This window comes from Equus przewalskii, chromosome 9, assembly GCF_037783145.1.
Source record: "Equus przewalskii isolate Varuska chromosome 9, EquPr2, whole genome shotgun sequence".
Taxonomy (NCBI): Eukaryota; Metazoa; Chordata; class Mammalia; order Perissodactyla; family Equidae; genus Equus; species Equus przewalskii.
This window is the reverse complement of record NC_091839.1, coordinates 65,688,787-65,711,690: the sequence shown is the minus strand read 5'-3', so window position 1 is coordinate 65,711,690 and position 22,904 is coordinate 65,688,787.

Genomic DNA, 22,904 nt, shown 5'->3' with positions numbered 1-22,904 from the left:
GATAAAGTCTCGGCCAACTACATGGGGACCTCAGAACAAATATTGCCCATCAGAGTTGACTCACATCAGGCCAAAATGTCCAGGCTTTTATATCGCATCTTGACCAGTAGAGCCCTTGAGTAAGGCTAGTCTTGGCAGCTGAAGCAAACCCTGAAGGAGCAGCTAGAGGCTTTCTATGGACAGCTGGGCAATAAGTCCTCCACTGAGGGAGTCTGGGAGGTGCGCCTCCATGTCCAGCATCCACTGCTTACTTAAGGTGAACACATTCATGCTCTTTCTGCTCCACTTATACTAGAGAGAAGATATGGAATGTCAAAAGAAAGGAACCACTTTCCTTTTTATCCTGGAAGGCATTGAAAATGCCCAACTTGTTCAAAGGGGATCAATAAGCTTTGTGAGATATGGGGTCTCTCCATGGTTAGGTATCCATCTCTAGAAACAATGGAAGACAAAGAGAATCCACCCAGGCTGCAATAAAGCAGTAAGCTATTTCCTATCATGGTGAAGGCTCACACCATCACAGCTGGCACACCTCCATGCATGTTCCTCTTCCTCTCTCCTCCAGTACTAGAGAGAAACTCTCAAATCTCATACACTATGTGAATGGAAATTAGTGAAGAATATATCAATAATAGGGGAAACTAACTGCAAGATATGGAACATCCTGTGTTAGTAGAATAGTTTTTGTTCTATTTCAATTTTATGTTTATGGGAACTGGCTTAATGATAGACCCAAATTATTTATCATCTATACTTAATTAAAAGACAGATTGGCACAGGTGCCTAAATGAAGGACCTAGGAAGTTCTGAGAGTGACTTATAAGAGTGCTGGTTCCTGAAGATATTCAGAAAAAAGTGAAAGATCATGCCAGGACAACATTAAAGCCAAGCTAGAGCTCTGACTTAATTACAAGGCCAGCTCCACACCTGAGATCCGGATGGGGATCAAGGAAGATATTAAGAAAACAGTCTCAGGTACCCACTTTGCTGGCTCAAGAAGAGTCACAGAGCCCCCAAACTCTACCTTTCCATATGTTCAGTTGAGGCACCCAAGCTGTGAGTACAGAAACAAGTAGACTGTCAACTCTTCATCCTGAGCTATTTATGGAAAACCAAAGGGGTAGGTGATGCTGAGTGAGCAGGTGGATTTTAGTAAAATATTTCCCTGGCTGCTTTAACTTATGTGAAATCCAAACTGAAGACAGCAACATAGTGCTAATTAAAGCTGTAGCTTAGAGTTTGCCAAAACTGCCAGCTTTGATGAATGAGCCTTTCAAAGCTTCCTGAGCTCGTGGATGATCTACCAGACAGCAGGCACCTCATTCAAACACTCTGTCATCAAAGAGCTTGATTAAGTCACTAAGGGGTAAATCCTAACTTATTTTAAATGAATAACTACAAAAGACTACTATTTAGCGTTTATTTTTTAAAGCACAAAATATTCAGGACACTTGACAAAAACCTTCTAAAGCTGTGGAACCACTCCTGACTTTCTCTTTGAGTCTCTGCTGGAGAAAATCCTGGTAAACTCTGCTCCCATCTGGTGATTCTGTGAAATGAATGGTTAGTCTCTGTGAAGACATTCAAGACATTTGATGACAGATCCAGTCTTTGAAAATCCAATGATCAAAGAATTCAGGGAGACCGAATTATTGAGGAATTTCAGATCAGGAGAAAAAGAAGACGACGTGAGGTTATTTATTCTGGAGCTAAGCGTGCTGTGTCTACATTTAGTCCACAGGCCAAATGTGGGAGATGTCACTGATGTTCACCAAAAGAATGCCCTTCTCAGTTCCTTTGCAGATAGGTGGGGCCAAGTGAGAGTTCTAACCAAGGAAATGGGAGCGAAAATGACATTTCTGGGCTGAAGTGGCCAGTTCTTCTCCTGTCTTGTTTGTCTGCTTCTGCAGCAACAGAGATGTTGTATGTTCCAGACGATGAAACCACAATACGACAGCATTGCCATCACCCTGGATCCCTGATTCCCCTGACACCTGATGCCCCTCTCTTACCATCATGTAACCATGATCTTGAAGTTGACGAGGTACACCATACCTGTTTTTATACTTTTGCCACATTTTTATTTGTCCATAAACACATCATATTGTTTTGCATGTGTTTAAACTTTAAATAAGTCGTATCTTACCATATGTATCAGTCTGTGTGTTGCTTTTCAGTTAACATTATAGATTTTTGACATTTATCCATGTTGTTATATGTAGTTCTTACAAGATTGAATAAATACAACCCAATTTACTTATCTCTTTTCCTCCTACTCATTTGGGTAGTTTTACTCTGCTGTAATAATCATACCTCAATACATATTATTATCTAGGCCCCTTGAGCACATGTGCAAGAGATTTTCAAGGGTTTGCACTTTAAAATGAAGTCATCAGGTTGAAGTGTATGGACAGCTGTAGCTTTACTAGATACTAATAAATAAAAATGCCTAACACTTGTATAGTATTCACTCTGTGAGAAGCACTATTTAAAGTTTTCCATTGAATCTTCACACAAACCCTATGAGGTACCTTAGAACAGGGCCTGGTTTGATGAAAGTAAGCCCTATTGGCTATTATTTTCATTTGTGTTTCACAGATGAGGAAGCTGAGGCCTGGGTATTTAAAGTAGCTTGACCAATGTCACACAGCTAGCAAGGGAGGAAGGCTTCCTCCAGAATCCACACTCTTAACCACTAAGCTCTCCTCCCTCTAGGCTCTAAAGGTCATAGAAGAGAATTCTCACTTCTCCGAAGACTGGCAAAACTTGCTATTATCAAGGTTTTCCATTTCCGCCAATCTTAAGTGTGTAACATGTTATTTCATTATTATTTTTATTTTCACTTTCCCAACGAGGAGTTGAGCTGTTTTTCCTGTGTTCATTGGCCATTGGTGTTGCCTTCTGCTGTGAGTGACAATTCACACATATCTTTTGCCCATTTTCATATCTGATTGTCTGCCTTTTTCTTATTGGTTCCTAGTTGTTTTCTACATATCCTAGATACTAAATCTTTGTCAATTATATTTATTTCAAATATCTTTCCAAGTTTGTAGGTTGTAATTGAGGCTTTTAAATATGTTTTATAATGAAAAAGCTTTTCGATGTTAATATAATCAAATTTGTCAACCTCTTTGTTTGTCCTCATGTCTTTATATTTAAGAAATCCTTGCCTGCACAGAGATTATAAAGATACTCATCTATATTTTAAGAGTTTTAGAATTCTGTCCTTCATATTTAATTCTCTAATCTGCCTGGAATTTACTTTTGAATTTATCTGAAGCTATTAAATTGTACGGACAGTATTTAATAAGGCTGTCCTTTCTCTGCTGATTTGTGGTGGTGTCCCTGTCATGCATCAAGTGTCATGTATCAAGTGTGGGCTTCGGCTGAGTTCTATTTTGCACCAATCTGTTTCATTAATCTTTTTATTTGTTTCTGGAAAAAAGCACCACCTTGTGTTACCATAGCTTTATAATTGATCTTCATATCTGAAGGGCAAGCCTCTCCACTTCGCCTTCTTCAAAATTGTGTTAGCGCCTCTTGGCCTTTTTCATATGAATTTCAGGATCTATTTGTCAAGTTCCATGAACAACTCTATTGGGATTTTATTGGAATGTTATTGAGTTTATAAGATTTTTCAGGGAAAAAATAACATCAATTACAATATCAATTCTTTCCATCTATTAACACAGTATATATACATCTATTTGTTTGGCTTTTTCCCCCCTTAGGTCCTTCAGTAACATATTTGAATATTCTCCATGGATAACTTGCACATGTTCATCTCTAGGTTACCTTTGTTTTTTTGGCTGCTTTTGGAATGGCCTTTTTTTCCTGTTTCTGTTCTTGTTTGCTTATTGCTGATATGGCAATACAAATGAATTTTGTATGTCGATCTTTTATACAGCAAACTTGCTGAACTTTTTTGTTATATCTAATAATTTGTTGGTAAAGTCATCTGGATTTTTCAAGACATACAACACAGTGCAATCTATGTAGAAAATGCTATCTTTTCCCCATGGTTACACTCCATGTCTTTTATTCATCTTATCACATTGGCTGAGACTTTCACTGTTGGGCTTAGAAAGAGGGAGGGACATGCTCAAAGTCACCCAGCTAGATAATGACAGATAACCCAACATCAAATACCAAAATCTTGTCTCTTTGTCACTATATAAGCATTTCCTCTGAAGGAGATTTCCTCCTTAATCTGCCATCAGATTATTAGATCAGTTTTAAATGACCGCACAAATTTTTAATTAGGTAAGGAGGAAGGATACAATCACACAAACATTAAAAGTAGATTGATAATGAAGTAGTAAACTTCAACTAGTACTTTTTCACATTTAAATAGTCACGGGAAAGCTTCATTACATGCTTCAAGTTACATCGCTTAGCAACAGCTCTTCAGAAATTTCCATTATCAGCATGTTCACCAAAAAGAGAAAAAGCTGAAAAACAAATCTACAAAAGCTCTTAAAAACACTTGCATCTAGAAATAAATGAATAAATATCAAAACATAGGCATTATCCTTTCTATATCTCATTTTTGAGAGATTGGAAGGCTAATCTTCCCAACGTCAGTTATCTGTTTTAATTTTCTCCAGTCATATATAGCACCATATATGCAGACAGTGGCTTTCACATTTTGGCTCTTACTTTCCAAATGTTTGGGAGAGATTCCCCTTTCCTTGAATTGAAAAATAGGCAAATGACCAGGGGAGTCTTGTCCTTCCTTTCTGGGCCTCATGTGCCACTGGTGTAATGTCGTCATCCTGTAAGCACTGAAAGCTGGACTGAAGAGAGAAAAACCGCATGCCCTGCCATTCTGCAGATTCAGCCTGGGCTGCACTTGGGAAGCAAAAGGAAAGGAAAGCCAAATGGCTTTGCTTTTGTTACCACTTTTAATGACTACCTTATAGGAGTGTCATGTTAGGTCCTAGTGTACAAAGGTGAAGAAGAGGGGGCCGGCCTGGTGGCGCAGCAATTATGTTCACATGTTCTGCTTCTCGGCGGCCCAGCGTTCGCAGGTTCAGATCCCAGGTGCGGACATGGCACCGCTCGGCAAAAGCCATGCTGTGGTAGGCATCCCACATATAAAGTGGAGGAAGATGGGCATGGATGTTAGCTCAGGGCCAGGCTTCCTCAGCGAAAAGAGGAGGATTAGCAGCAGTTAGCTCAGGGCTAATCTTCCTTAAAAAAAAAAAGTGAACAAGGATTCTCCCTGCCTTCCATGAGCTACAGGTCCAATGAAGGAGTCAGTTCCCAAAACACTCAGGACAGAGCAACAAGTGTTCTGGTAGATGCACATCCAAAGTGCCACAGAAACAAAGAGGAACTGCCTAAGTCAACCTGTTTTCCCCAAGAAGACTGGAGCTATGTGAGCAACTAAGCCTCAGCAAACTGGATAAACAATCTTCGATCAGCAAGTAACTTCTACAAATATATGAAAATAAACCATTGATGCCCTTAATATATAAAAGTTCTCACACGCAAAAGATTAACTCTCCTGTTGACAATGGGCAAAAGATGTGGTCAAGCAATTAACAAAGTATGAAATACAAATGGCCAGTAAGCCAATGAGAAGATGTTCGACCTCACAGGTCATTGCTTAAATACAGAACAAAACATCAGTGGTATTTTTATCTTTCAAACTGACAAATATTCAGATGATTGTTACTGCCGAGCAACAGCAAGGATATTGGGAAAGGAGTTCTCTCATTCATTATGTACAAGAGTGCAACTGATATACATTTTCTAGAAAAATCTGCCAATATGTATTAAAATTTTAAAGCATTATCCTCTAATAAAATCACTCCATTTCTTAGAATATATCCTAAGAAAAATAATCAGACAAGAACACAAGGATATAGGTACATAGATGTTCCCTACAGATTTGTTTAAAACAGTAAAAAAAAAAGGGTTTTAAATTTTTATTTATTTGGTTAAATAAAATATGGTATATCCACTCATTGGACTATTATGCATCTGTTTTGAAAGATGAAGTATGTAACTTCTGACTTGGAAAGATTTTCAATGTTAAGTGATAAAAGCAGTTTACAAAACAGTATGTTGAGTCAGATCCCATTTATATTAATATATTATGTCTGCAGAAGAAAGTGGACGTCTGTGCACTGAATAGTTAGCAGCGGTTGTCTCTGGGAAGATGAGCTTATGGGGCCTCCTCCACACTGTACATTTGGACATTTGAATGTGTAGTTTGAATTTTTGCCATGGAGCATGTGTTACTTTTATAACCAAAACAAAACCAAGATATCTCTCTCAAAAAGGGGGAAGTTTCCTTTACAAGTTTCCATGATGTTATTTAAATGGTATTGTGTGTGAATATTATATTTTATGGCATATTGTTGGCTTATAATAACTTTTTCTAAATCTCCTTCTTAAATATGCACATCCAGTCATGTTACTTGAGGAAAAATTCCAGCACTTTCTCTGCCCATTCTTGACTCTAAACTATGCCACAGCTATAAACACATAAAAAGCTCTTTGTGGTGGTTAAATAGAGGTCACTAGGGTCTTTCTATAGGAAGCCTGCTTCCTCTTCTCCCAAAAGACATAGTGTAAGCTTCTTTGTGGATTCATGTAATTCTATAAAATACTTTCATTGAAGATGAGTGGTTTCACGTGTGGGTGGTAACTTCCAAGCTTATGTAGTTAATCAGTCTGTATTGAAGGTTTTTTTCCCGTACTTCAAGTAATTAGCCATTAGGACAAGCAAAACACATTTTTTGTGTCAAGCATGCAGTAGATTTCAAGAATTAAAATTTTACAAAAACCAAGATGGCAAAGAAACACTGCAAAGGGCTAATAGAAATACTAGAGAAATATAAACATCAAGAAGAAATTGTTTGTTTTTTTGTGGATTTTTGGCAGGGGAGGAGGCGGGGGTATTGGTTTTTTACGAGATCAGTTATCAAGGCTATGACAGCAAGCATGACTTTTTATACAACCAACTGACAATAATACTGAAGATTTCTCAGTATGGAAATCTCTGCTGCCCCAACAACTGTGTGAATGAACTTGTTTACCAGAGACCCAGCTGGAGCAGGAGCAGCCACACACTGCACAATCTTCCTCTGTACCAGGTTGATTCATAGACAGAAAATGTCCATCACTAGAGACTCCTTTGCTGTATAGCATAGTCCAGTACAGAGAGTAAAATGAGAAGAATTTGAGAGCGACATTTAAGCAGAAATTACCAACTAGAACTTGTATGAAATTATCTTCTCAAACTCTGACTGGAACATCAAACTGAAGCCAGACTGAATCAGAGTCAGAGCAGTGTAACAGACTAGCCCCTTGATTATAATATCACTTATCAAGAAGTCTGGAGATAGGCACTTTTTGGGTGAGGTCAGTGGATCAATGAAATAAGAGCTCTGTGTGTGATTCTCTTGACCTTATGATTGCAAGATGGCTGCAGCAGCTCCAAGCGTCACAACTTCACATGAAAAGGTCCAAAGCAGGAAGGATATGGTAGAACAGAAAGGGAGCATTCTCTCTGTGTGACTCTCCTGCAGCAGGAAGAAAGATATTTCCTAGAATCCCCCAGCTGACTTCTTACACCATTGGCTAGATCCCTAAACAAATCATCTACACAGGGGAACAGAATTGTTATGACTGACTTAGTTCAGTCCTGATTCATCCTCTGAGGCTGGGAGAGCTATAGTCCAACTAAAGTAGATCTTGTGAGCAAGGAGGAAGGGGAGCAACCACTGAGTAGGCTAACAGCAGTGTGTGACACACAAGATAAGATCTGCACATTGATGGACCAGGCAGCCCTTTGACCAACCTGTTGTTCAAAGTTTTCTCTACAGATTCCCTCCTGAGAATCAACCCTTGGAGTCTTTAGGTGTATCCCCAGAAACAGCCCTAGTTTTGGGGAGACTGTCCCCCAAAAATTGTCCCCAAACTCAAAACTTGCACTCTGTTGAGAAAGTGGAACACACTCATCAGTAGCCTTTCACAGTCGTCTTTCACCACTTTTGCCTGTTGTGAAAGGTCGTGGGTGAAACCAGCCAGGAGCACACTTGGACACCTAACGTGCTCCTCTCAGGCTCTCTCCTGAATGCCCAACCATCACTGTGGTTGGCAGGAGGAAGCGGCTGTTTTCTCATCTAGTCCTGAAGACAGACCTCTAGGTTTGTGTCTCAGGAAAAGAAGGCATAGCCTCCAGTGACAGACTAACTCTGGTCCAGGCAGCCTCATCAAAGTTTGGGGAACTTGGTTAAATTGCTTATTTGCACCTCCATGTTCTTAAAAAGTATATCTACAGGCAAAACTATGTTGCAAATTCAGAAACACAATGGCTATTTTTTCATTGATTACTTACTGTATGCTGGTCACTAAACTAAGTGCCTTACATATACATACACAGGTTATCTCTCTTACTCCAGCACAAGAATCTTAGAAGGTTGTTAGGACATTTGACCCTCATTCCAATGAGAAACCTGAGACTTTGCGAGGTTAACCTGCAGGCTTAGTGGAGGAGCTGGATTCATTCAGATCTGTCTGATTAAAAATTGAGTGCATATCTCCCACACTTCCTTTTACTGTTAATATGTGCAAAATAGATAAAGGAATGCCCCCCAAATAACATCTTGTATCTGATCATTGTGGTCAGAAATACGCAACAAAGGGAAACCCACAAACACCCCCAACCTGTCTGCCCTGTGTCCTCGCCAGCAATCAGCGGTCATTCTTAGGACACTGAGATTTTGGATCTCTGGTCACCAGAATGTACATGTAGCTCATTGGCCACAGCCTGAGGCTAGGCCAGAGAGAAGGATGTGCAGATGTTTTAGAGAGAGAGTATCAGAAAGATGACCAAGTCTTTGAATCCAGAATCTTGTTGCTTCAGTCAGGGTTCAGTTGCAGAGAATGGAAATCGCTCTGGCTATTTTAAGCAGCAAGAGTAGAGAGTAGGAAATTTGTTGCTTCCTGAGGAATCTAGAAGGGCTAGAGAAGAGTCTTTAGCTGGAGCTGCCAGAAATGTTTCCTAGAACAACTCTGCGGAGCCAGCCTGCCGGGGAACAGCGGTCTCTGCCACAGTTGGACGTCAGATGTATCGGTCAAGATCAATCAGGAAAAAAGAAACTTTTTCAACATTCAAGCAGAGGAAATTTAATACATACATTGATTGCATGGGTGTTAGAAGGGCTGTAAAGAAAAAACAAGAAAAATAAGGTTTCCTAAAGATCTGTAACTGCAGGAAACTATGACTGACCATAGCTGGAGGAGCCGAAAGGAGAAATAGCATTACCCAGAGCCAAGGATCACTGAGCTGCTGAGGTTCCTGTGAGCTGAGCTGCCTGTACAGGCGTTGGGAGCCTGCATTTCAGCCAGTTACTGCTAGGGCAGCCACAGTCGCTGTTACGCCTCCAGATCCTGGAAGAAGGATGGAATTCATTCTCCCCTATTCCCGCCTTGCCAATCTCCACACATTGGCACCCATTGGCCAAACCTAACTAGGCACCAATTGGGGAGGGAATCTGCAAAATGTAGTTTTTAAAGTCTCTGCCCCCCACAACACAGGGCACAGAAGGTCAGGAGAGGAGTGGGGGTAGACAAGCAAATGATCAACACATTAGAGAAGCAGAAAACAGCTGCAGCAGCTGTTAGCTTCAGGAACCTCCTGTCTTAGCTCCAATGCGGGTATGTAGAAGCCACTGCTTCTGCAACTGTTGGCTCCACAGCCATGGTGCACCTCCCAGATCTATACGGGCAATAACCGGATGCCTTACCATCATCAGAATTATATACTTTGTTCTTCAAAAGACACTGCTATGAAAAATGAAAAAATGAGCCACGCAATTGGAGAATATATTTCCAAAATCTATACCCAATAATGTCTTTCTAGAATACATAAAGAACTTTTACAATGCAATAGTTAGACAATCAAATCCCATTTTAAAAGGACAGAAGATACTGAACAGCCACTTTATCAAAGAAGACATTTGGAAGAGGTAAACAAGCACATGGAAAGATGCTCAACATCATTAGACATTAGGGAAATCCACATTAAAACCATAAGGAGAATCCTCTACACATCTACTAGCATAGCTAAATTTATACAGATTGGACATAGCAAGTGTTGACAAGGATTTGAAGAAACTGGAACTCTTGTACACTCCTGGTGGAGGTGTAAGTTGGCATAACCACTTTGGAAAACAACTTGATAGTTTCTTGAAATGTTAACATAAATATATGGTAATACAACCTAGTCATTCCACTCCTGGATATTTACCAAAAAGAAATAAAAGCGTATGTCTACACAACAACTTCTATAGAAATGTTCATAATAGCTTTATTTGTTGTAAACAAAATGAAATTTCTCTCAACAGGTGAATGGATAAATGAATTACGGTTTACATACAATAGGACGTTACTCAGCAATGAAAGCAACCTGGATGAATCTCGAAATAATTATGCAGAGCGAAAGAAGCCCCTCCAATAAAGAGAATATATTGGATGAGTTCATTTACATAAAATTCTAGAAAATGGAAATGAATCCATAGAGGCAGAAAACAGATTGGAGGGTATCTGTGGATGAATGGTGGAGAGGGAGGAAAGGGTGGAAAGAAACTTTTGGGTGAAAGTTATGGTCATGTTTATTATCTTGATTGTGATGATGGTTTCACGGGTGCATATATGAGACTGTAAGGCTGCCCTCAGGCCCCTCGCCTCACCACTGCTGCTCTTGTCTGGCTCCATTCTTGTATTAGTTTCCTGGAGCGGCTGTAACAAATTATCACAAACTCTATGGCTTAAAACAACAGAAATTTATCTTCTCACAATCCTGGAGGCCAGAAATCTGAAATCAAGGTGTAGCAGGGTTGGTTCCTTCTGGAAGCTCTGAGGGAGAATCTGTTCCATGCCTCTCTCCAAGCTTCTGCTGGCTATTGGCAATCCGTGCCTTAGGGCTGCATAACTCCAATTTCTGCCTCTATGTTCTCATGGCCTTCTCTCTATAGTTCTCCTTTTCTATCTCTTATAAGGACACGTCATTGGATTTAGAGCCTAACCTAATCCAGGATGATCTCATCTCAAGATCCTTACCTTAATTGCATCTTCGAAGATCCTTATTCCAAATAAGTTCCCATGCTGAAGTTCTGGGTGGACGTATCCTTTGGGGGCCAAAATTCAGTCCACTACCATTCTGAACTCAGAGCTTCTCTTGGTTTTGACGCCTTCCCAGGCTACGTTCAGGAACACTCTGCAAGTTTCTGCTGCCCCCATATGCCTCTCCAGATGTGACCCATTGAGGGATGGGGGAAAGGACACCTCCCTATACACCCTAGGCATAGGTTAAAACCAGTTAAACCATAGGCTCAAAAGTAATTTAAAAAACAACTGATACTCCAAGTAAGTACTCAATAAGTGATCCCCACCATGACAATGTTGATAATTACTGTTGTGATTATAATTATCACATAAAATGAAAACCCAGTAATGAAATTATCTTACATCGTCGTACATCAAAAATAACCACTCTCAAGTCATTGACAAATATAGTATTTCCAGCTCATATAAAAACACTCTTGATGCTTGCTTGTGCTCATCACGATGGAAATCAAAGCTATAGAGACACAGTATACGAAATGAACAAGCTTGTTTTTTTTTGTTTGTTTGTTTTTTGTTTTTTTAAAGATTTTATTTTTTTCCTTTTTCTCCCCAAAGCCCCCCAGTACTTAGTTGTATATTCTTCGTTGTGGGTCCTTCTAGTTGTGACATGTGGGATGCCGCCTCAGGGTGGTTTGACGAGCAGTGCCGTGTCCGCGCCCAGGACTCGAACCAATGAAACACTGGGCCGCCTGCAGCGGAGCGCGCGAACTTAACCACTCGGCCACGGGGCCAGCCCCAAACAAGCTTGTTTTTTATAAAAACAAATATCACAGTGGAAGCCTGCCACTCAACATCTGCTTATTGTCTTCTGAGCTTAATACCTTAAGGGTTAAACATGTATGAAAGGAAGCTTTTCACAGAGATAACAGTGTTCTGCCATTGGTAATTTTTATTTTAAGACTCTGTAGCTAATGTTGTCTCCCAGGAAATAGCCTCAGTGTCATTTAGCTTTTGTTTCTAATGTTTATTAATTAATTAATTTATTTATTTCTGGTGAGGAAGATCGGCTCTGAGCTAACATCTGTTGCCAGTCTTCCTCTTTTTGCTTGAGGAAGATTGTTGCTGAGCTAACGTATGTGCCAATCTTCCTCTATTTTGTATGTGGGATGCCGTCACATATGGCTTGATGAGTGGTGTGCAGGTCTGTGCCTGGGATCCAAACCCGGGAACCCCAGACTGCCAAAGCGGAGCGTACGAACTTAACCACTACCCCATTGGGCCAGCCCCATATTTAGTTTTTCCACCTTTATTTTTTTTTAATTTTTTTTTTTTTTTCTTTGAGGAGGATTAGCTCTGAGCTAACATCCACCGCCAATCCTCCTCCTTTTGCTGGGGAAGATTGGCCCTGAGCTAACATCTGTGCCCATCTTTCTCTATTTTATATGTGGGACACCTGCCACAGCATGGCTTGTAAGTGGTGCTTTAGTTGGTGCCCGGGATCTGAACTGGCGAAACTCCGGACGCAGAAGTGGAGCACGGGAAATTAACTACTATGCCACTGGGCCAGCCCCTAGACCTTTAGAAGAAAAGAATAAAATACCCCACAGAAGTCTCTCTCAACCTAGTTCTCTTGCTGATGTGAAGTTAATTCCCACAGCCCCATTGATAGACAGACATGGGACCTCTCTCTTCACACAGACTCTTCACTTGTTCACACATTCATAAATACCTTGAGTGCCTACCATGTGCTAGGCATTGGGGACATCCTGGAGAACCAGACAGGCCCTGACTCAGAGCTCACAGTACAACAGGAAAGACAGACAAGCAAATGAAGGAGTGGGGATAAATCTTAGTCCTCTTATTCAGTGGAGAAAAATATATATATTTCTTTATTTTTTGAAAACACAATCTACTTTCTATTTCAAACTCCCATTTACCCAGAATAGCAGAAACTTCATCTCAGCCCATTTGGGTCCTCTTCTTTCTTTGGGTTACACACAATTTTGGAGGTGAGTCCTACAAAGTGTTGAGGAGTTGATGGGGAGGGTTGTGGAAGGGTAACATGGTCCCCTGAGGCCACTCGAGGCTATCTGTCCACTCGCATCTGCTGAGACATCCAGCATTGCAACTGATGCTTGACATCAGCCCATGCAGTCCCCACTGAGAAGTGGCTCCTGACCCATCTGTGAGGGCTTCGTGTCCAGCAGTTCTGTACGCTGTGTCTGAACTGTGCTCGTAGGGATAGGGATTGTTCTGCTGTGTGCTGTTCTGGGACCCTAGATGCACTGCATTCCCGCTCCTTTGGTAGGGTTCAGCTACCAACCTGTTCTACAGCTCTTCTCAGATGCCACAAACCTGTCTGTATCAGGTCTTTCTGCCTCCCAGCCCCACCCTCTGTCTCCTCATTAAAGTCCACTGGGAGTGTTTAGCAGGAAACCTTCCATATGGTGATTCAGGGACCTACCTTCCTGCCAATTTGCGGCTCCATTGTCCTCTAGGTCCTTAGGGTCCTCTCCATGCAGCCAGCAGAAGAGGAGAGCTGAAGAGTGGAGGATTGCTTGGGAGGTTTCTATGGGCCAAGTATGGAAGAAGCAAACATCGCTTTTGTCAGTATTCCACGGATTAGACTTAGTTATAGTCTTACGCGATTACAAGGGAGTCTGGAAAATGTCATCTAGCTGTGTGTTCAAGAGAAAAAAGAAACAAGTTTTGGTGAGCACAACAGCAAATTCCGCCATGAAGGGAAGCCCTTCTCTCTCCAAAATGTTGAAGCCTTTTGCTTTCTGCTCTCCACGTGGCTCCTCTGAAGCAATGAGCATACAACAGCCTCACAGGGAGGCCATGATCTATTATCCAGCCACACACACAATTGAAATTGTTGTAAATGCTTTGCTAGAAGACGTGTGGGGTGCTCTGGAAGCGCAAATAGACCTTAAAGAATTTCAGCAAGTGAAAATGGAGAAAAGACTGTGATTGGGGTGGATGGCACAAAGCAGGTGATAGGAGGCCAAAGTGCTGGGTTTGTTTAGGACAGAAGAACAATAAGGCTAAAAAGATTGTTGAGTAATGTGAGAGCCTGCTTATGATTTACATCACATCTTTAATTAACCTGGCACTAAATAACACCAAAGTATTCCTTGTATTAAGGAGCCTTTCCTCACTAAAACCTACTCTTGATGTGCCTGGCAGATGGGAGGCCTCATCCCACGCACTGGATTGGTCATTTTCAAAGTACATGACATGGAAACCAACAACAGTTGAAACACACCATTTTGTATAGCCGCCATATTTATATAGCCTCATCAGTAGTGATGACCAGCAACCTGGAAATATTTGTTGAGAGCTCACCATGTACCAGCATTGTCCAACCATTGTGGATGAGTTTTAAAAAGAAAAAACTTCATAAACCAATGTCCTTGCTTTTTTAATTTGGTTGTAGAAATACTTGTAACAATCACTTGCCCTAATCTCGCTGTTTCTACTGTGTGGCTCCAACTAAAAGGAGATCAAAGCTGAGAGTAGATAGAGAAAGTTTTCATAGAAAAGAAGACAAACTTGCCCAGGAAAAGAGAAGGGGGCACAAAGGATGGAGTCAGCCAGGAACTGGTATCAATTGAGACCAAGTTTGAGGGGAACACAATGGTGAGTAGAGGAGAATGAGGTTGGAAGGAGGTGAGGACAGATAAAGAAGAGCAGAAGAGTTTGGACCATGTCTATTACAACAAAGTTTGTGCTGAGAAGCCATTTGTTGTTGCACATTTTGACTTTGAAGTTATAGACTATTTTATAAAACTCTCAAATTTGGAAGTATAGAAAAGGGAAAAATTCTCAATAGAAAATACTATTGGCTAAATGTCCAATGTATAAACAAAACTATAGCTAATTTCTAATGTATATCCATGGATGTATATGTGTACACACAGTACCCTCCAAAGCAGTTTATAAGAGACATAGAGAATCCATTAGGAACCACGATGAATTTTTTAACAGGAAAAAAATCAATAAGAATAAAAGGGAAATTACTAAATTTTATAATACTCCCTAGTCACAATAGGATGTAGTACTGTGTGGCAGAATGATGGCGGACTTCCAGATTCAACCAAAGTGGATTCAAATCCAAGCTTCCCCACATTCTGTGTTCTGTGGATCAAATCAAATTACTCAAGCTCTCTGAACCCCAGTGTATTTATCTAACAGGATGAAAATAATCTCTTCGTCACTGGATTATGGTGAGAATTAAATGAGTTAGTAGGGGGCTGGCATGGTGGCATAGTGGTTAAGTTTGCATGCTCCACTCCAGCGGCCTGGGGTTTGCAAGTTTGGATCCCAGGTGCAGACATGGCACTGCTTATCCAGCCATGCTGTGGTAGGTGTCCTACGTATAAAGTAGAGGAAGATGGGCACAGATGTTACCTGAGGGCCAATCTTCCTCAGCAAAAAGAGGAGGATTGGCAATGGATGTTAGCTCAGGGCTGATCTTCCTCATAAAAAACAGAAAAAAAAAATGAGATAGCAAACGTAAGCACCGTTCTAGCATATCAGCTGTGATCAATAAATACTAATCCCCTTACATTCTTTAATGTTAATATGAAATTAATAAACACCAGCCTTGCCATTTGGAAATTTACAATACAGCACAAGGCCTACTGGTGGCTAGCCTTAGAAAGAAAGAAAATGAGAATGGTCTGAGACAGGTAATAAGATCAGGAAACCCCAGCGAGGATCACATGATGGAAAAAGAGTTACTCTGCATTTCAATCATAAGCAGAATTCAAATTGCCATCAACAAGATTTGCACAAGAAAGATAAATTGCCCTAATATTATAGGCTTGAGCTTCTATCTTCTTAAAAATTTGAGAAATTATTTTTTTCCACTTTTTGTTAATCTCCCTTGAGGGGCAGTGAGAAACGAGAGTGGAAGGACAAGTGAGGGAGTGTTTTAACCAAAATTTGGACAATAATTTACAAGACGATTCTGAAGAAAGAGTCCTTTACTACTATGCATTTCATCTGCTCCAAAGTACTTGGCCTCCTCTGACAACAAAGGCAGCCTCTTCGTTTACTGTTCACAGCCCTGTATTTAACCCACGTGTTTACCACCACCCCCAAGTCACCAGGGACTCAGTGCTTGGGCCTCTAGTAAGTGCAGCATACCTCTCCAGAATTTTAAATCAAATGGCTACAGCAATATAGGATCCAGAACTAAAAGCTAAATCACAATTTGTGTCTAGAGCCCCCTTTTTATGTAACAAAATTACAGGGCAACCGAGAAACATAAAAAGGTAAGTTATTTAGTTTTACTGAAACAATTAAAATAGAGGGAGGATTTGAGAAAGCATCCAAAATATAAAAACAAGATGATTTGAGAATGCTACTTATGTCCATTTTGCTACTATTTCTACTCTATGAAAGAAAAATCTAGAAAGGAGGACAGTGGCAAATGAAACTAACTGAAAGCATCTGGGCTTGTTTGGGCAAAGCCCAGAGAAAGGCAGTCAGTCAGTCTAGATTCATTAAGCACCATGAGTACCCAGGGGAAGGCGGCAGGTGCTCACAGAGCCCTCTAATCGGTTTTAGAGTCTCAGAAACTCCTGGGGGACACTTTGTGTGTCTTGACAGTTTCTCAACACTGAACAAAGACCAGGCAGTGTTCTCTGCATTGCCAATTTCAAGCCTTTTCAAATGATAAACAAAATCCGTATAGCAACAATGAGCAGACCCAATGTGTTGGTGTTGCTCATTTACAATTTTCCTGCTTGGTGCAATCAGCTCTTCAATCCACAAACTCTTGCTGAGCTCCTACTATGTGCTGAGCACTAAGCCAGTCTGCCTTCAAGGACTTCACATTTTAGTGAAGAGCTAGAGAGGCAGAGAGAGAGAGACAATAATTTCTGATAAGTGAAATGGAAGAGGTAACCATTGATACTGGTCAACACAAGGTTGACATAAGGTAAGCCATACTGTAAAAAAGACACCATATTGTAACTTTGAATGACCTCTGATTAACTAACCCAGACATGCTCTGTAGATTTTTATGGACCCTCTCAGCTGCTATAAGTTGATAATTTTGTTCTTTTGAATTCCTTAGGAATGTGATGACCCCCAGGCAGAGAGTCTGTGCTGATGGCCATCATCAATGACAACTGAAAGAGCAGGGTATAGGCTGTTGCTCCGGTCTCTGATGCATGTCCAGTAAAACAAAAGACTATCAGGAACAGAGACCAGACGTCTGCCCCCACCTGGAGATCAGATAGAGGCTCCACTGGGATTAGGTCTATTTTTCAGGGACTGTTAAAATTTGGGTTGTCTATATTCCTTACCCTCCTAATAAGCTGGGAACAAGAGAATATCTTCAAATGAGTGCTAAACAGTTTCATTCCTTTAACCCAGATCTACACCCCAATTCAGGAGGAAGTAGCTAGATTGGTTGTCACCCCAAATCCCTCAAGAATGAGGAATGACCAAAGAATAGGAGGGACTGAAATGGCAAACAGCCGTTGATGATTAAGTATCTAGGTACTAAAGTTTTTTCCTTTTTGTAATTACTGATTATAGCTGTTAGCTGTTTAACCCAGCCATTGTTAACTGTGCTGCTTAGGCAATATGCTATCTGACTCCCACTAGGCTCCTATAGATAACATCTTCCTGGAGCATGGGTCAACACGGTAATGGGTGTGTGAGCTGTTTTTCAGGAATTAGAACTCCTTGTCTACTTCAGGCTGGTTGACACCACCAACTCACCAACTGGGCCTGTGCAGATGTCTGATAGGCAACATTTTGACGTCAAGAGGCTAAAAACTCCACCCTCAGATCATGCTAATGCCGCCTTTTTGTGAACATGGGTCCTGTGAAGAGGCATGAGGTCTGACTGTGCTTGCGCAGCTCATCATTACCTCACCTCTCCTCACCCCCAATCACCTCTCTCCACATTTCAGACCACCTTGCCCCCTATCCCATAAATATTCCTGAGTCTCTATTTTCGGGGAAGCAAATTTGAGGCTCTCTTTTCCTCACGTGGCTGCCTTGTGAGTAAACCCTCTCTCTGCTGCAGTCTTGGTGTTTGGTTTTCTGGGTGGCGAGCAAAAAATGAAGCTGGTTCAGTAACACCATGAAGTGTAATGAGAGCAACGGGGAGTGAATTTAACCCAAACTGAACAGTGGGGAGCTCAAGAAAGTCTTCCTGAAAGAAATGACCTATCTGACTAGGTTTTTAAAGGTAAGCAGGAGCTATTCTAACAAAGAGGTCAGGGTGAGTCGGTGGTGACAATGATGGTCCAGGTAGCTGAGAGATGCCATGGAAAGGCACAAGCCAAAAATCTGCATGACTTTTGGGGCTGGTATTTGGGGTGCCATCTAGCATGGAGAGGAAGGCACAAAGAGTTAAGGGTGCTGAGGGAGGGGCTGAGAGGTCAGGTCAAAGAAGTAGGCAGACGCCAGATCCTCAAGAGCCTTGTGTGACCTAGGGAGTGGGAATTTTATCCTAAAGGCAGTAAGGAGCCATGGTAGGATTTTAGCAGGGAAGTTCACAGCTTAAAGTTTGTATTCTTCCCACTGCAGTCAAGGTAGAAAATGGACCCAACACTACAGTGGTGAAACAATTTTGCTCGTAGGGGAGTTTAGGAGAAGAAACATTTGGAGAAGAGAAAAGAGGAAAAGAAGAGCTCAATTTTGGAAATGTTAAACTTATGGTACCTGTGATATGTCCCAGTGAGTGTGTCCACTTTGATTTATGACAGAGGTTTTGGATGATGGTACATATCTGGGACGAAGGTGACGGTTGATGCCGTAGGGTCAGGGCTAATGCTCAGCTGGTATGCTCTGGCATGGCTGTATCAGATGTTGTGGCCAGTATGTTCTGATTTGTCAGTGCCCAGCTGTGCCAGTTGTTACTATTGTGACTATCACCTCTGTATGAGATGATACAGAATAACAATAGGAAAGGTTTGAGAATAGAACCCTAAAAAAATGTTCATATGTTTCCTGGAAGACAAAAAAGAAGGAGGAGGAGGAGGAAGAGGGGGAGGAAGGAGAGGTAGGAGATTCATAACAGGAAACACCAGGAGGAGTGTTTCAAACAGAGAGTATAGTCAATAGTGTCTGGGGAAGGGGAGCAGGTGAAGGAGAGAGGATCCTGAGCACACTTATATTCTGAGAGAAAGCAAGGAGCTGGAGGCAGGGTAAAGCAGCAGAAGAGAGCAGAGGTGAACGCTGGAATGACATCCCTAAGTAGGAAAGGATGTGGTACAGAACCTTCTACTATAAGAGCTTGCGAATGTATATAAGTGGAGGGGGAGGAGTTCGGAAAAGATTAAGAGAGATAATGTAGCAGAAAGTTAAGGGAGTTCTTCTCATGATGTAGATGGCAAGAGTCTCATCTGGGAGCCTTCAGAGGGACGATATTTAGAAAACTTGAGGAGAATGTTGTCGGTTGGAATGTGAAGTGTGGCAGAAGCAGCTGACCAGCGCCAGGCTGGAGACTGTAAACTTACAGATCTTCACTGAAGGGTAATTTTATTTTTCTAATAGCTCTCCAGAGACTTGAGATAAACACCAAAGAGGCAATCAACTGGGTTTGATTTAATAGTAGGGTTTTTCCAGAAAGATGCAGAGGAAAGATGAGGAAGCAAGAGAGTTGTCAAAGAATGTTATTAATAACGTCATGAGGTCTATACGTCTTTGAGACATAGGAAAGAGACGAGGGATAACAAGAAGGAACTGAAGATCAAGAAAAATTGAAGAACAGGTATAATGTGAGTATAAAAATAAGAGGGTTAGAGTCATAGAAAAAAAGTGGTGTAACAGAAATGTAGATCTTTAGGATTTTGCAGGAGGAGCAATTCAGATTACTGCAGTGTAGCCCAAAGCTGAAAGTGGCCGAGCAGTGTGGAGTGGTAGAGCTGCAGAGATCGAAGAACTGCGAACAGAGGGTGTTGGGCATGCTGTCCACATCACAGTAATCCTCATAAACAACATTTATTTACCACTTTCTATGAGTTGTCCATTGTAGTGAGCGACTTATATGGATAGTGTCACAGCCTTTTCGAAGTAAGCCCATTATTATGTTTTACATAGGGGAAACTAAAGGTTGGAGAAGTTATGCAACTTGCCTGTGGTCACACAATTGGTAGAGGGTAGAGCTGTGTTTCAAAGCCAGTTCTCTTTTATTCCAAAGCTTGTGCTCCTTTCAAGAATGGGGGTGGGACTTGGGATGAAGAGGAAGACATGAGCCATAGTCCACAGTTGTTACTGAGTCTAGAAGAGTGACCAGCTCCGAAAGCTATGAGGAGGAAAAAGAGGAAAGGCCTGAGTCTTCAAAGAGAAAGGGATTTGCATGAGCATGCAGGAGTCACGGTTTACCAGCGGTGTTGGGAATTAGCAGAACGCCCTTCAGCCCCCATCCTGAGGTTCTTGGACAGAGGACACTGATTTTGGTGATCAGTCCTTTGCAGGTTCTATACAGAGTGTTGGTGAGAAGTTATGATGTTGCCTCCAAAGAAACCTGGGTCCAGGTTTGAAGACAGAAATGAGATTGGATGGTTCCATAGGCCTGACCGTACATTGCAAATATCTGGAGTCCTCAGGTAAATAGGAGGACACAGGAGGACTTAGGCCTCTTTAGAAGGAGCCAGTCACGGCCTAATGATGACATTTCTGCAGGAGGGGAATGTCGGCTGAAAAAAACCAAAACGAAACAGAAAAGCTATCTTGTAGGCTTCATAAGGAAGACAAAGCTTCGGCTCCCAGGCAAATCACTCCTATTGCTGCAGACTCTTGAAGGCTTTGCTGGTGACCTCAGTCCTCTTGATGTCTATCCTTTTGGTTCCTCTAGTCTCTGATTTTGTCTTCCATCATGCTGTGTATTATTCATATTTTTCCTTGTTTCCTATTTGTCATTACTGAATACCCAAACAAATAGCTTATTCATCCTAGCTAAGTGCTAAGCATACTGTAGGTACCTCACAAATGTTTCTTTGACTCTCTAGGGGAAGTGATGAAAGCTTTTAATGTACCATTTTGTTTGTTTTCATCATCTCTTAATGTATATTTCTATGGCTTATACATAGGCTTAGTTTTCTTCTGACAACTTGAAGCCCATTAGGCAGGATGTGCTCTGGGAGAAGTTTAAGTGTCATAACATAGAATCTCCAGGAACAGTGACCGAAACTTGGCCTCACCTCTTTCCACCATGCAGAGACAACTGGGAGAAAGAATACCACAGAGAAGGAACTGGGCCCTATAGAATCTTCACAGACAGGCTCTCGGGCATGACCCAAAGGTAAGGAGAGTTTACAGTACACTTTTGCTATTTAACTGAAGAGAACTGATTTGCTTTGCTAAAATAGAAATTACATTTTCTGATGAGCGTTGAGAATGATTAATAACTCCATTTTCTCCATCACATTCAAGCCTGTTCAGTGTGATGGTATATTGTTTAATCAAGAAAATATATCTCCTTTCTGAGGACATAGCCAATGGGGGCCTTCCACAGTTGTTGACAGGTAGTTACTTTTGGAAACTAGAAGATGTCTGCTCATGAGGATGGGTGAGCTGCAAGAGAGAGAATTTAATAACAAATAAATTTGCCTCAGGTTCACAATCCACTGTCCGGTCTCTAAATACCACAAAATATCTGGCCCACAGATACATATTAAAGCTAGACTTCATCAAACAGATACATTAAGAGTCGTTTAACTCTCAGCAAAAGATTAGCTGAACAGCCAAACAGATCATCTGCACTCACCCTGGAGAGCAACGGCAGAGAAGGCTGCATTAATCTGCTGCCCGCACGGGACCCTTGACTGTACTCGGTCACTTGACTGAATGAACTAGGAGCTAATAGGTGAGACAGAACCTGAATGGATCCAGGCAAGAGCTAATGGAAAGTTTACCTACTGAAAATAATCAGGATGCACACTCTGATGACCTCAGGCAGATTCACTTTTCGTTTATTCATTTGCTTGTTTTTTAGTGTGTTGACTCTCCTGAAACAGGCTCTAGAGTTTAGTTAAGCACGAGGACAGGAACAGAGGGTGGAGTAGAGTGAGAGGAGAGTGGAGTTGACATTGAGAGGCTGGCTGGGGAGATCTGAGGAACTGGTGCTTTAGTCGAAGTTGGAGGAGAAGCTTTGGGTGGATCTTGAGAAGGGAGTGGTGTGATCTGATTTTCTTTGTTTTAGGATCCCTCTCCTGCTGTGTAGAAGATGAGTTTGAGGGGCAGGAGTGGCGGGGAGTGGGGGGAGCTGTTGGCAGGCTCTGGGAGGAGCCCAGCAAAGAGACACCCCTGGCTCTACCCAGGACAGCAGCACTGGGAATGGAGCTTAGTTATGAGGTCCAAGGCAGAGGCAACACCAAATGACTGCATTTTTTCTAATGGAAGGAGCAATAGAACTAAGAACGAGGCATGGGATGGATCATTATTTTTGTTCATTTTACTAGGATTTTATCTCAAACTTGAAGATGTTTGTAATATTTTTATCTCCCAAGTCCAATAAACACCATATTCTGATAACTAAAAATAGCAAGTTAAATGAGCAAAAACTCATTTGTTCTGGTCTTTTTACAACATTTCATGTATTGGAAAATAATTATGAAAAGGCACATTAAGTCTGGTGGAAGTGCCAATAATTGTTCTGGAACTAATTCTACCTAACATGATTTAACAGGCTTTACAGAATTCTACAAACAACCAATTTAAATTAGACACACCAAGATTTAAATCTATAAAATGACTATGCAGTTAGTTTCAAATATTGGTGTTAGACCTGCCTCAATGACATAGCTACTCTTAAAGCGAATAAACATTAACAAATATCATAAGTG